Source organism: Tachyglossus aculeatus, chromosome 5, assembly GCF_015852505.1.
Source record: "Tachyglossus aculeatus isolate mTacAcu1 chromosome 5, mTacAcu1.pri, whole genome shotgun sequence".
NCBI lineage: Eukaryota > Metazoa > Chordata > Mammalia > Monotremata > Tachyglossidae > Tachyglossus > Tachyglossus aculeatus.
In genome coordinates this window covers 25,286,377-25,299,698 of record NC_052070.1, presented here as the reverse complement: position 1 = coordinate 25,299,698, position 13,322 = coordinate 25,286,377, and the positions used below count along the sequence as shown (strand labels likewise).

The 13,322-nt window shown below is 45.5% G+C and overlaps 1 protein-coding gene across 2 annotated transcripts in view; it reads right to left on the bottom strand.

The window, feature by feature from the left end:
• The window catches only part of CDH7 (cadherin 7), a 175,913-nt gene that overhangs the window by 140,188 nt on the left and 22,403 nt on the right, over window positions 1–13,322 (bottom strand). The window lies entirely within an intron of this gene.

Sequence of the window (13,322 nt, the reverse complement as noted above, 5' to 3'; positions counted from 1 at the left end):
TACCTCCCACAGAGCCGATCCAAGCCTGGGTTATTTTTGAAGTCCACAGGAGCTTCACACTTCGATTAGCAACCCAGAGGGAAGATGAAAAAAAAACAAGCTTGTGGAATTTTATTCCTCCTGAATTCATTATTAAGACGACCTCCCCTCCAGATGCAGAGGAAATAACAGAAGCCATGTCTTCTACTAATGTTTGAGCAAATACACAATAAAGTCAGTCAACAGAATGTCTGAAGACTCAAAACATATGCTTTTATGGCCCTTTAAAAGCACATTAAAACGGAAATTAATGCAGATCTTCACCAGCATCTATCACCAGAAAACCATTTCAGTGCATGACTTTCTAAAAGAGAAAAATCTTGCCATTAATAACTCCGGATAAGTAGTTTGGATTTACTACTTTTTCCTCGGTGTATTCACGCAGAGCTAGGGATCTAATTTTCTAATCCCGTTTGGGATCGCAGCATGGTGGGAAGATGAAGATCTTCTATTCTGGAACATTGAACTTATCTCTAGCTATCAGGAGACAGAGCCCCTTGGTGAGAGAAAATGCTGAGTGTAATTAAATACATCAAAGATACTCTGCAATCCTCCCAGGCAAGGTTTAATTTAAAAACAAAGAAAATCCCCTGATGCGTTTGTAGGAATGGGCACTTTGTGGGGTAGTGGGATTCTCCGACTGGAGGAGGGCAGGAAGGGGAGGAAGGTCGGGAGCAATGGTGAGGTCACAGGGATGTGAACAGCTGGAGATGTAGAATGTGACAACAATCCACTCATTACAACAGAAGTAATGGCCCATCGTGCCACGGTAAGGTTGGTAGCGCATTGTAGTTCTAAAGGATGAAAACTTCTTCTACTCTGAGGAACAAGGACTCGGTTGGCTCTGGGGACAGAAGTTTCCGATGGATGGCACAAGGGCATGAAGTGAAGCCCGCCAATGGGACAGGTGGATTGGCAGGAGGAAAGTGCTCTGCTGTCAGACTTTTAGAGAAGATGTCACTCCCCGGGTGGCTTGGAGGCAGCTAATTCAGCACAGATAACAACAGTCAAGGAAAAGAACAGCTACCAAAAGCCTTTAACAGGCAACAGTTCAAAGGAAGCTCTGATGATACACTCCACGTTATTCAACAATGTGGCCTATGTCCATCTCTCCCTCCAGACTGCAAGCTCCTTGTGGACAAGGGAATGTGTTGAACAACACTGTTTTATGGTACTCTACCAAGGGTTTAGTATGGTGCCCTGAATACAGTAAGCATTCAGTATATACTACTGATTGATTGAGTGCTTACTATGTACATTACTTACCACTGAGGAAGCTCCAATCATACACTCTATGTTACCTAGACTGTAAATTCACTGTGGCCAGGAAATGTGCCTGTTTATTGTTGTATTGTACTCTCCCAAGCTCTTAGTACAGTGCTGTGCACACAGAATGCACTCAATGAATACGAGTGAATTAATGAATAATAATTATAATAATGATGGTGGCATTTATTAAGCACTTCCTATGTGCAAAGCACTGTTCTAAGCACTGGGAAGATACAAGGTAATCAAGTTGTCCCACGTGGGGCTCACAGACTTAATCCCCATTCTACAGATGAGGCACAGAGAAATTAAGTGAATTGCCCAAATTCACACAGCTGACAAGTGGTGGAGCCGGGATTTAATAATAATAATGATGACATTTATTAAGCGCTTACTATGTGCAAAGCACTCTTCTAAGTGATGGGGAGTCTACAAGGTGATAAGGTTGTCCCACGAGGGGTTCACAGTCTTAATCCTCATTTTACAGATGAGGGAACTGAGGCACAGAGAATTGAAGTGACTTGCCCAAAGTCGCACAGCTGACAATTGCCGGAGCTGGGATTTGAACCCATGACCTCTGACTCCAAAGCCTCCAAAGTGCTCTTTCCACTGAGCCATGCTGCTTTTACTCCGCAGAACAAGGGCTCAGGTGGCGTTGGGGACAGAAGTTTCCAACGGATGGCACAAAGGCATGAAGTGTGGCTCAGTGGAAAGAGCACGGGCTTTGGAGTAAGAGGTCATGGGTTTGAATCCCAACTCCGCCACGTGTCTGCTGTGTGATCTTGGGCAAGTTACTTAACTTCTCTGGGCCTCAGTTACCTCATCTGTAAAATAGGGATTAAGACTGTGAGCCCCACGTGGAACAACCTGATCACCCTGTATCCTCCTCAGCGCTTAGAACAGTGCTTTGCACATAGTAAGCGCTTAACAAATGCCAATTATTATTATCATTATTATTATTATTATTAATTCCACAGCATGGCCTTGTGGGAAGAGCACAGAACTGGGGGTTAGGACACTTGGGTTCTGATTCCAGCCCCACGGTTTTTCCGTTGTGTGACTTTGGGCAAGTTACATACAGCTTTCCTGTGCCTCATCTTCTCACCTGTAAAATGGGGATTAAATGCAGCTTCTTCCTCTCGCTTATATTGTGAGTCCTATGTGGACTGTGTCCGATCTGACTGTATCCCAGTGTTTAGCACACAGTATGTGCTTAACAAAATCAATGGCACTTTTGATTGATTTTCTTCTTAGTAGAACAGAATGTGTCTAACTACTCTGCTGTACTCTCCCAAAGGCTTAGTACAGTGCTCTGAATTCAGTAGTCTTCAATAAATACCATTGCTTGATTATCATCATCAATCATATTTATTGAGCACTTACTGTGTGCAGAGCACTGTACTAAGCGCTTGGGAAGTACAAGTTGGCAACATATAGAGACAATCGCTACCCAACAGTGGGCTCACAGTCTAAAAGGGTTGATTGACTGCTTACTGGGTGCAGAGCACCATACTAAGGCTGGGAAGCATCCAATACAATGAGAAGCAGCATGGCACGGTGGAAAGAGCCCGGGCTTTGAAGTCAGAGGTCATGGGTTCAAATCCCGGCTCCGCCAATTGCCAACTGTGTGACTTTGGGAAAGTCACTTCACTTCTCTGGGCCTCAGTTACCTCATCTGCAAAATGGGGATGAAGACTGTGAGCCCCGCTTGTAAATTCCCCAACACTTACAGCAGTGCTTTTCACACAGTAAGTGCTTAATAAACGCTATTATTGTTATTATTATTACAAAAGCGTTGGTAGATATGATCCCTGTCATCAAGGGCTCTGCCACCATTATCACTGTTAAATCAGTTTCACACTTGCTCTAGCCATGTTTCCTCTCCCACAAATGGTGATGTAAACATCAGAAGAGAGGAGAGCAGCTGAAACCTGGGGTCATGTACTTTAGATGTCCATCTCCTTGGCACCCCGGGAGTCTGTCGGGGACAGGGCTGCCTCTACCCACCCCCAGATATTGGAATTTCAAATCCTGCCTTCCGCTGCCCAGCCACCCCCAGAAACCTAGGTAGATAGAAGCACCCACCCAAATTTCAGAATGCCATGGTGATCCCTTCACTGGTAACCGAGAAGTCAAAGGAGAAGCAGTGTGGCCTAGTGGCCTATGAGTCTGAAGGACTTGGGTTCTTACTGCTGTCCACTTGTCTATTGTGAGACCTTGAGCTAGTCACTTCACTTCCCTGCCCCTCAGTTACCTTATCTGTAAAACGGGGATGAAGACTTTGAGCTCCACGTGGGACATGGACTGTGACCAACTCGATTTGCTTGTCTCTATCCCAGCGCTTCGTGCAAGGCCTGGCGCAAAGTAAGCGCTTAACTAAGGCCATAAAAATAGGCCCATGTAGTAATCAGTCAATGGTATATCAAGTGATTTACACAGAAGGTGAGTGGCAGAGCCAGGATCGGAAATCTGGTCCTTTCATTCATTCATTCAATTGTATTTATTAAGCGCCTACTGTGTGCAGAGTCAATCTGCGCATCAAGCAGAAACTCCTCACCCTGGGCTTCAAGGCTCTCCATCACCTCGCCCCCTCCTACCTCACCTCCCTTCTCTCCTTCTACTGCCCAGCCCGCACCCTCCGCTCCTCCACCACTAATCTCCTCACTGTACCTCGCTCTCGCCTGTCCCGCCATCGACCCCCGGCCCACGTCATCCCCCGGGCCTGGAATGCCCTCCCTCTGCCCATCCGCCAAGCTAGCTCTCTTCCTCCCTTCAAGGCCCTGCTGAGAGCTCACCTCCTCCAGGAGGCCTTCCCAGACTGAGCCCCTTCTTTCCTCTCCCCCTCGTCCCCCTCTCCATCCTCCCGTCTTACCTCCTTCCCTTCCCCACAGCACCTGTATATATGTATATATGGTTGTACATATTTATTACTCTATTTATCTATTTATTTATTTATTTTACTTGTACATTTCTATCCTACTTATTTTATTTTGTTGGTATGTTTGGTTCTGTTCTCTGTCTCCCCCTTTTAGACTGTGAGCCCACTGTTGGGTAGGGACTGTCTCTATGTGATGCCAATTTGTACTTCCCAAGCGCTTAGTACAGTGCTCTGCACATAGTAAGCTCTCAATAAATACGATTGATTGATTGATTGATTGCAGAGCACTGTACTAAGCGTTTGGGAAGTACAAGTCGGCAACATATAGACAACAATGGGCTCACAGTCTAGAGGGGGGAGACAGACAACAAAACAAAACATGCAGACAGGTGTCAAAATCGTCAGAACAAATGGAATTAAAGCTATATGCACATCATTAACAAAATATAAAGACTAGTAAATATGTACAAGTAAAATAGAGTAATAAATCTGTACAAACAAAGTGCTGTGGGGAGGGGAAGGAGGGAGGGCGGGGGGGATGGGGTGGAGGAGAGGAAAAAGGGGGCACAGTCTGGGAAGGCCTCCTGGAGGAGGTGAGCTCTCAGTAGGGCTTTGAAGGGAGGAAGAGAGCTAGCTTGGCAGATGGGCGGAGGGAGGGCATTCCAGGCCAGGGGAATGACGTGGTCATTCAGTCGTATGTATTGAGCACTTACTGTGTGCAGAGCACTGTACTAAGCACTTGGGAAGTACAGGTTGGCAACATATAGAGACGGTCCCTACCCAACAGCGGGCTCACAGTCTAGAAGGGGGAGACAGACAACAAAACAAAACATATTAACAAAATAAAATAAATAGAATAAGTACGTACAAGTAAAATAAATAAATAAGTAGAGTAATAAATACGTACAAACACATATACAGGTGCTGTGGGGAGGGGAAGGAGGTAAGGGGGGGAGAGGAAGGAGGGGGCTCAGTGTGGGAAGGCCTCCTGGAGGAGATGAGCTCTCAGTAGGGCTTTGAAAGGAGGAAGCGCTCAATAAATACGATTGAATGAAAGGAAGAGAGCTAGCTTGGCGGATGTGCGGATACAATGCTCTGAACACAGGAGGTGCTCAATGAATACGATTGACTGACTGGCTGACTACAATCTAACAGAGTTGGTAGACACGTTCCCTGCCCACTAAGAGCTTACCGTCTTGAAGGGAAGACAGACATCGATATAAATAAATGACTTAGAACGTATAATTTAAAGAAGGGCCTGGGTTCTAATCCCGGCTCCGCCACTTGTCCTCTGTGGGACTTTGGCCAGGTCACCCAACTTTTCTGGGCCTCAGTTACCTCATCTATGCAAGCGGGACACAGTCCCTGCCCCACGTGGGGCTCCAGTCTAAGTAGTCCCCATTTTACAGGTGAGAAAACCGAAGCACAGAGAAGTTACGACCTGCTTCATGGCGGGCAAGGGGCAGAGTGAGGATTAGAACCCAGGTCCTCTGACTATCAAGCCCATGCTCGTGGTCTAGGCCACGCTGCTTCAATCCATCAGTAGTATTTACTGAGCACCTACTGAGTGCAGGGCACTGTAGCTGGCGCTGGGCAGAGAACAACAGAAACGGTCAACCTAAATCCCTACACCAAAGATTAGAAATTAATCAGGGAAGGTCTCCTGGAGATGCAAACTCAGAAAATCTTTACATTTTCTCTGGTCTTCTGACTCTCACGCCCGTGCTCTTTTCACTTGACCCCACTGTTCTCCTATTTGATATAAATCCATATGGACCGACATGAAATAGACTGATAAACAAAAAAGAGATACGGCACAATTCTGAACGGCAGAGGGTAATCTCTAGAAAATAACTACAAACAGAACAGGCTAAACTCAGTGTATTTTGGGCACTCAGCAACTGTTTAAACACAATAATTATCAACATGTTAATTAAGGGTGCCTCTTTGATGAGCAGCAGTGCAAATTTAATCTCAAGATTCATCAAGGCGGCATTTTCTCACAGCTACAGGAACAGGCAGGAGCCCTGTTTGAGAAAAGCCTGCAGTGTCCGCACACAACCTGTAAAAAAGGTTGTAGAGGGCAGACAGGCACTACCCGCCCCCACAAAGAAACCCACAAAATTTCTACCAAAGAATATTAATATAACCTGATTCATCCGATCCACTTATACTGGTCACAAAGGTGATAATACCCGCCACGCTCTAATGTGCCAGCTTCAAATATTTTCCAGACAAGCTAATCAATCGTTAGTAAACTGATTATGCAGATGATTATGTAGATATGTTTCACCTCCTGTAGCACTATCAAACGTGCTTGGGAATGCATTAATTGGTTTAAACATTACATCCACCACCTCACCAAAATCTGGGCAGTAATTAGCTGGGTGGATGACAGAAACTAGAGTGGGCTGAGGGGACCCTGTATTTCTTGTGTGAGATTGAGCAGAAGGGAATGTGTCTGATCATTTGTTATATTGCACACTCCCAAGTGCTTAGTACAGTGTTTTGCACACAGTAAGCGCACAATAAATACGATTGAATAAATGAATGAAAGCACTGTGCCCTAGTGGATAGAGCACAGGTCTGGTAGCCAAAGGAGATGGGTTCTAATTCCAACTCTGCCGCTTACCTGTTTGTGTGACCTTGGACAAGCCACTTCACTTCTCTGTGCCTCAGTTTCCTTAACTACAAAATGGGGAATCAATAACTGTTCCCCCTCCTACTTAGAGTATGGGTGCTATAGGATACAGGGACTGCACTGGGCCTGATTAACTTATATCTACCCCAGCGCTTAAAGCAGTGCTTGACACATAGTAGGTGGATAGTAAATATCATAAATTAAAAAAATAAAGCTACTTATCAGTAGTTCCATATGCCCAGGTTCTCACCAAAGCTCACCCTTTCAATATTGCGGCCAAATAGATAGCTCTGTTCATGTTCTCTTTCCTTCTGTCAGTGCTGCGTGACTGACTCTCTATCACTCTTTTTAGCCATCTAGACTATTCCCTTTCAGCTTCATGACCCTTTGACTCCTCTGTCTCATACTTCCCAAGCGCTTAGTACAGTGCTCTGCACACAGTAAGCGCTCAATAAATACAATTGATTGATTGATACAGTGCTGCTCTGCTGCTTCTCTCCTGCCTAATCCCCCCACTCCCGGCCCTCTCCCTCACTCACCTTGCGATTGCTCTGTGCTTAGAACAACCTTTCAAGTTCCCAGCCCCAGCTATCTCCCTCCCATTCCTCAAAACCTATCACCAGCTCCAAGATGTCTTGCCTGATTAAATACAAGAGAGAAATAAAACACACCTCCCCAAAGTCAGATCAGCAACCCGCAGGATCACCAGGAAGTATTTAAGGTGTTAACAACTTGCATCTGTGAAGCTAGGCCCTCTCATTCAATTACTTACAAAAGTGACTTGCAGATAGGCCTTGGGACTTGGGTCTCACAACCTAAGTTAAAAGGAGGCTGGAGAAATGATCTGGCTCATTTGCTCTCTGCCACAGCCAACTACATAATTACTGAAAGTTAATATTTCCTTTTTCTGGATTCTGAATTATCCAGTTGGCTGGTGGCATGGAGCAAGTCTTTTAATTGCCCAGTCTTTTCACTTCCCTAAGCGGTCAGGTGGTCAAGCGGCTCAATCAATCAATGGTATTTATTAAGTGCTTACTATGTACAGATCACTGTACTAAGTGCTTGGGAGAGTATAACACAACAGAATTAGTGGATACGTTCCCTGTCTATAATCAATCAATCAATCAATCAATCATATTTATTGAGCACTGCAGTGCAGAGCACTGTACTAAGCGCTTGGGAAGTACAAGTTGGCAACATACAGAGATGGTCCCTACCCAACAGTGGGCGCACAGTCTAGAAGGGGGAGACAGAGAACAAAACAAAACATATTAACAAAATAAAATAAATAGAATAGATATGGACAAGTAAAATAAATGAATAAGGAGCTACAGGACATCAAGGCATGACACTTTTTTTCCTCAGGTGAAGCCTGAGGTGAAGTTTAACACTTCTACCTTTAGCAACACGTACTGACAGCAAACATACGCAACACACACAAATGAGCAGTTGCATTTTGGGGTGAAGGGGGTTTCTGGGAGTCTGCTCAAGGAAAATCCACCAGTCAGCCCAGCACAAATGCCACAGGGCTGGTCTGTAGAGCTCCTCTCCTCTCCTCCAGTCCCTCAGAGAACTATCGGCCAACTTGACCTGCCAGCAAGCAGCATGGCCTAATGGAAAGAGTGCAAAACTGGAAGTCAAAGGACCTGGGTTCCAATCGCGGCAAAGTGGAAAGAGTGTGGGCTTCGGGGTCAGAGGTCATGGATTCTAATCCTGGCTATGCCACTTATCAGCTGTGTGACTTTGGGCAAGTCACTATACTTATCTGTACCTCAGTTACCTCATCTGGAAAATGGGGATGAAGAATGTGAGCCCCATGTGGATGCCTTCCGAGACTGAGCCCCCTTCTTCCTCTCCCCCTCCTCCCCATCCCCCCTGCCTTACCTCCTTCCCCTACCCACAGCACCTGTATATATGTATATGTTTGTATGAATTTATTACTCTATTTATTTTATTTGTGCATATTTATTCTATTTATTTTATTTTGTTAATATGTTTTGTTTTGTACTCTGTCTCCCCTTTCTAGACTGTGAGCCCACTGTTGGGTAGGGATCGTCTCTATATGTTGCCAACTTGTACTTCCCAAGTGCTTAGTACAGTGATCTGCACACAGTAAGCACTCAATAAATATGATTGAATGAACGAATGAACAACCTGAATACCTTGTATCTCCCCTAGCGCTTAGAACAGTGTTTGGCACATACTAAGCACTTAACAAATACCAACATTATTATTATCATTGCCTGCTGTTCGACCTTGGGCAAGTCACTTAACTTCTCTGTGCCTTGGTTTCCTTATCATAAAATGGGGATGAATTACTCCTCCCTCTTACCTAGGCTGTGAGCCCTATGCAGGACAGTGATGGTGCCCAACTCGATAACCTTGTATTTTATCCTACTGTTTAAAACAGTGCTTGGAATATGGAAGCCCTCAACAGATACTGTAATTACCAGCCCTGCCTCTTCTATGCCCTGCTCGCTCCTCCAGAGAAAGTGGCTCCGGAAAGCCCCCCAGGTCAGGGCTGGCTGACGGTGAGATGAGAGCAGACAGGCCAAATCCCCAGGTGTCTGAGAAGCCCAGCTCAATCAGGCCTGCTCTTGGCTGAAATTGTAAATGAAATGGGGAAACAGCATGGAGTAGTGTGTAGAGTAGAATATGGGAGTCAGAAGGTCATGCGCTCTAATCCATGTTCCACCACTTCTCTGCTGAATGACCTTGGGCATGTCGCTTCACTTCTCCGTGCCTCAGTTACCTCATCTGTAAAATGGGGATTGAGACTGAATCCCGCATGGGACAGGGACTGTGTCCAACAAAATTTGCTTGTATCCCCCCTGTGCTTAGTACCACGCTAGGCACATAGTATCGCTTAACAAATACCACTGTTATTATCAGTGTTATTAAATGGGTGGCAGGTTGCCAGCCCCACTTAACTCCTTAGTGGTCCTTGTCTATATGTCCTGCTTTGCTCCGTACAGAGAGAGAACAAATAATAATAATAATAATAATAATAATAATGGCATTTATTAAGTACTTACTATGTGCAAGGCACTGTTCTAAGAGCTGGGGGTATACAAGATGATCAGGTTGTCCCACAGGGGGCTCACAGTCTTCATCCCCATTTTACAGATGAGATAATTGAGGCCCAGAGAAGTTAAGTGACTTACCCAAAGTCAAGCAGCTGACAAGTGGCAGAGCCAGGATTTGAACCCATGACCTCTGACTCCAAAGACCGTGCTCTTTCCACTGAGCCATGCTGCTTCTCTATCTCACATTAAGGAAACATGAGCTGGTGTGTATACTGTTGCTGAATTTCACCCCATTCAATCAGGGTTTACTGAGGTTGAAAAAGCAAAATGAGGAGAAGGGAATTAATTCAGTGGGCTTTTCAAACACTGACAGGGGAGGAAGGATTTTCTTCTTCATCTTTGTCACCTTTGTAAACCAAGCCCAACTGTGGGCCTCAAGTCACTTACTGAGGACACCCTCCACACTCTGGAAGACTCACCAGCTGAGTCAGCACAAGACAAAATCCATGAAAGTAAATTCCACACCCACAGTTCCTAGTGACCTGCCTGTGGGCAGCTCATTTTCAAGAGAACAGAGAATGGATGTTGTGCTATTACTGTCTGTCAGAATTCAGATGGAAACTTAGGAAAAACATTATGCTGAGTCTGAGTCATGCACGTAGGAGCCTATTGCTGTACAAGTAGGCCTTGAAAAATACCCGACAGTGTACCCAAGGTGCTACCTGTCAGGGAAAGCACAACTTCTCTGCTCCCTCAATCCCTTTGGGCCCCTCCCCAGAATTTACATTTGCCCCCTCTCTGCTGGATGGGAAGAGGAGAAGCAGGGTGACTCCTTACCAGGCCTCCTCCATCATAACTACTACTTGCCCTCTTCCTCCCCCAGCTCAAATTGCCTCCTTATTTTCAGCTCTGGTTGGGGTGAGGAGAGAGATGTCATGGCAACCATTACATTGAAAAAGCAAAGGCAAGCCAGAAATGGGGACAGGGACGGTCCATCAGGAGGGCAGGCAGAGAACTCGGTGGGGGCACATGGTAAGATGACCCTTTGCCTGGTTTTATATCACAGCCTGCTTTTCTTCTAGACTGTGAGCCCACTGTTGGGTAGGGACCATCTCTATATGTTGCCAACTTGTACTTCCCAAGCACTTAGTACAGTGCTCTGCACACAGTGAGTACTCAATAAATACGATTGAATGAATGAACTAGTCCATCCCTTCCTCAATACAGATCCAGTACCAGACGCCTTTATGTTTTCATCACCCAGCATCCCTCCACCTCAGTTCCTGGAGCTTTTATCTGGAATCACAAGGTTTCTACAAAGGGAATGTGGTGGCTCGGAAGCAAGTGCGGAGTTCAGTGGTCCTCCAGAGAAACGTTCTAATATTGGGTGAGGTTGGTGCATTTCTGCAAGCTGTAAGCTTACTGTGGGCAGGGAGTGTGTCTGTGATATTGTTATACTCTCCCAAGCACTTAGTACAGTGCTCTGCACACAGTAAGTGCTCAATAAATACAATTGACCGACTCTTTTGACACTGTCACTTTACACTGTGAGGCCAGTGTCACACGTAAAGACTCATATGTCTCAATGTCCAGCTTCCCAAGGGTTGTCGGTGTCCACTCTACCACACAGATGGTGATGGAGGAGTTCAGAATATGGGAAAAGGAGGCAGGAGAGACAGGTGGGTGGCAACTCTAAAAGCAGTGCAGGATGGGGTTGAGATTGGCAGGGAGAGGAGGAGGAGGAACATATATGGTGCCTGGCTTATAGTAAACACTTAAGAAATAGTATGATTATTATTATTATTATAATATATCCTTATCTGGCAGGAAAATCCCCAAAAGGAAGAGGTAGCAAAAATCACTTGCTTAGAAGAGATATGACCTTCCTTAGCTGTGTGCCTCCTCTTCGTTAGAGAAATGCTGCCTTAAGCAACTGACATTATTTCTCTCATTTCATATGGTTTTGCGAGGATTTACCTTTTGATCATCAGAGCCAGAGCCCATATGTGAACAGAGGTTCATGGCTGAGGGGGGCATTGGACTTGTTTTGCTCCTCAGAGTGGCTCAGTTTTGTGCCCCCAAGGAAACAGCAGCAGCAGCACCAGAGTGTGATGGTCTCCGCTCCAGTAATGAGCACTTACTGAGTGCAGAGCACTGTACTAAATGCTAGGCTGATCATGAAATATGCACAAGGATTTGTGATTTACTTACCAAAAACTCTCTGAGATCAATCCCACCTCTGTCTTGCTTCTAGTGTGGGGATGTTTTTCACAATGCCCAGCACAAAATAAGCACTCAAAATATACCACTGATTTATTGTCGAACAAGGAAACTGAGATAATTCAGGAGCAGTGTTTTGGACTTGAGAGCGCTTCTCAAAATGGTCAAGCCACCGTGCATCCCCTTGTCATTCAAATAGCTAGCCCTATCCCTAGGCCAGTAATATGGGAGCGGGGCCCTGTCTTTGCTGGGTTCCATAGGTAGGGTCTGAAGGTGCAGCTAATTTGCCAAAATGAGAACTTAATAATAATAACTGCAGTTAAGACCTTACTGTGTGCCAAACACTGAACTAGGCTCTAGAGTAGATTTGCAGATTGGACGTAGTCCCTGTCCCACAGAAGGCTCAGAGTTTAACGAGGAGGACAAGCAGGTATTTTATGAGGAAACTGAGGCACATAGAAGTGACTTACCCAAGGTTCCACAACAGACAAGTCACAGAGCCAGGATTAAAACCCAAGTCCTGTGACATCCTGGCCTGTGCTCTTCCGACTATACCATGCTGCTTCTTAGGTCAAAATAAGAAGTTTAGGCAACTGGTTAGTAGTCTTACAAACCTACTGATGAGATTCAAGCATCTCTCAGGTGAATTTTCTAATGACAGTGGCAAGTTAGCCATCCTTGTGTCGAGACAACTTCCACTGCCAACGAGGTGGAAGTCAATCCATCCCAGTGTTTCCAGTGGGAATGGCATGATTTGATTAGTGTGGGGGCTTGGGGGCTCTGGATGGGAGAGATTCCTAAGGGGATAGGGGTTCACTATTTGCTAGTTTTGCTTTTGGGAGAGACCCCCCCCCCATTTCAGGCTAGTTGGGGGGACCCTCTAATTTCTGCACCCTGCAGACCTACCTCTCGCTCTCCCCAGTCCCACCACATCACACCCCATACCATGACAGCGGCAAAACGTGAGATTTCATTTTAGCCAAAAATACGCAGCAAAAAATGTCATTCTTTCAAACTTGAGAAAACCCACAATTTTACACTTCGCTTTAACAACCTTCGTATTAATCCAAGACCCTATTGCAATGCGGCTCGGCGTTGGACTGGACAGGCCAAAATTGGCATTCAAATCCATTTTCTTAGCGTGCTTGCATCTCTAACTTATAAAAGAATTACAAAGAAACCTACCTTTTGGACACAGATGGGTCTGAAGAAGAGGCCCGGCTCTCCTTCCTGCCTAGCATTGCCTCAGCAC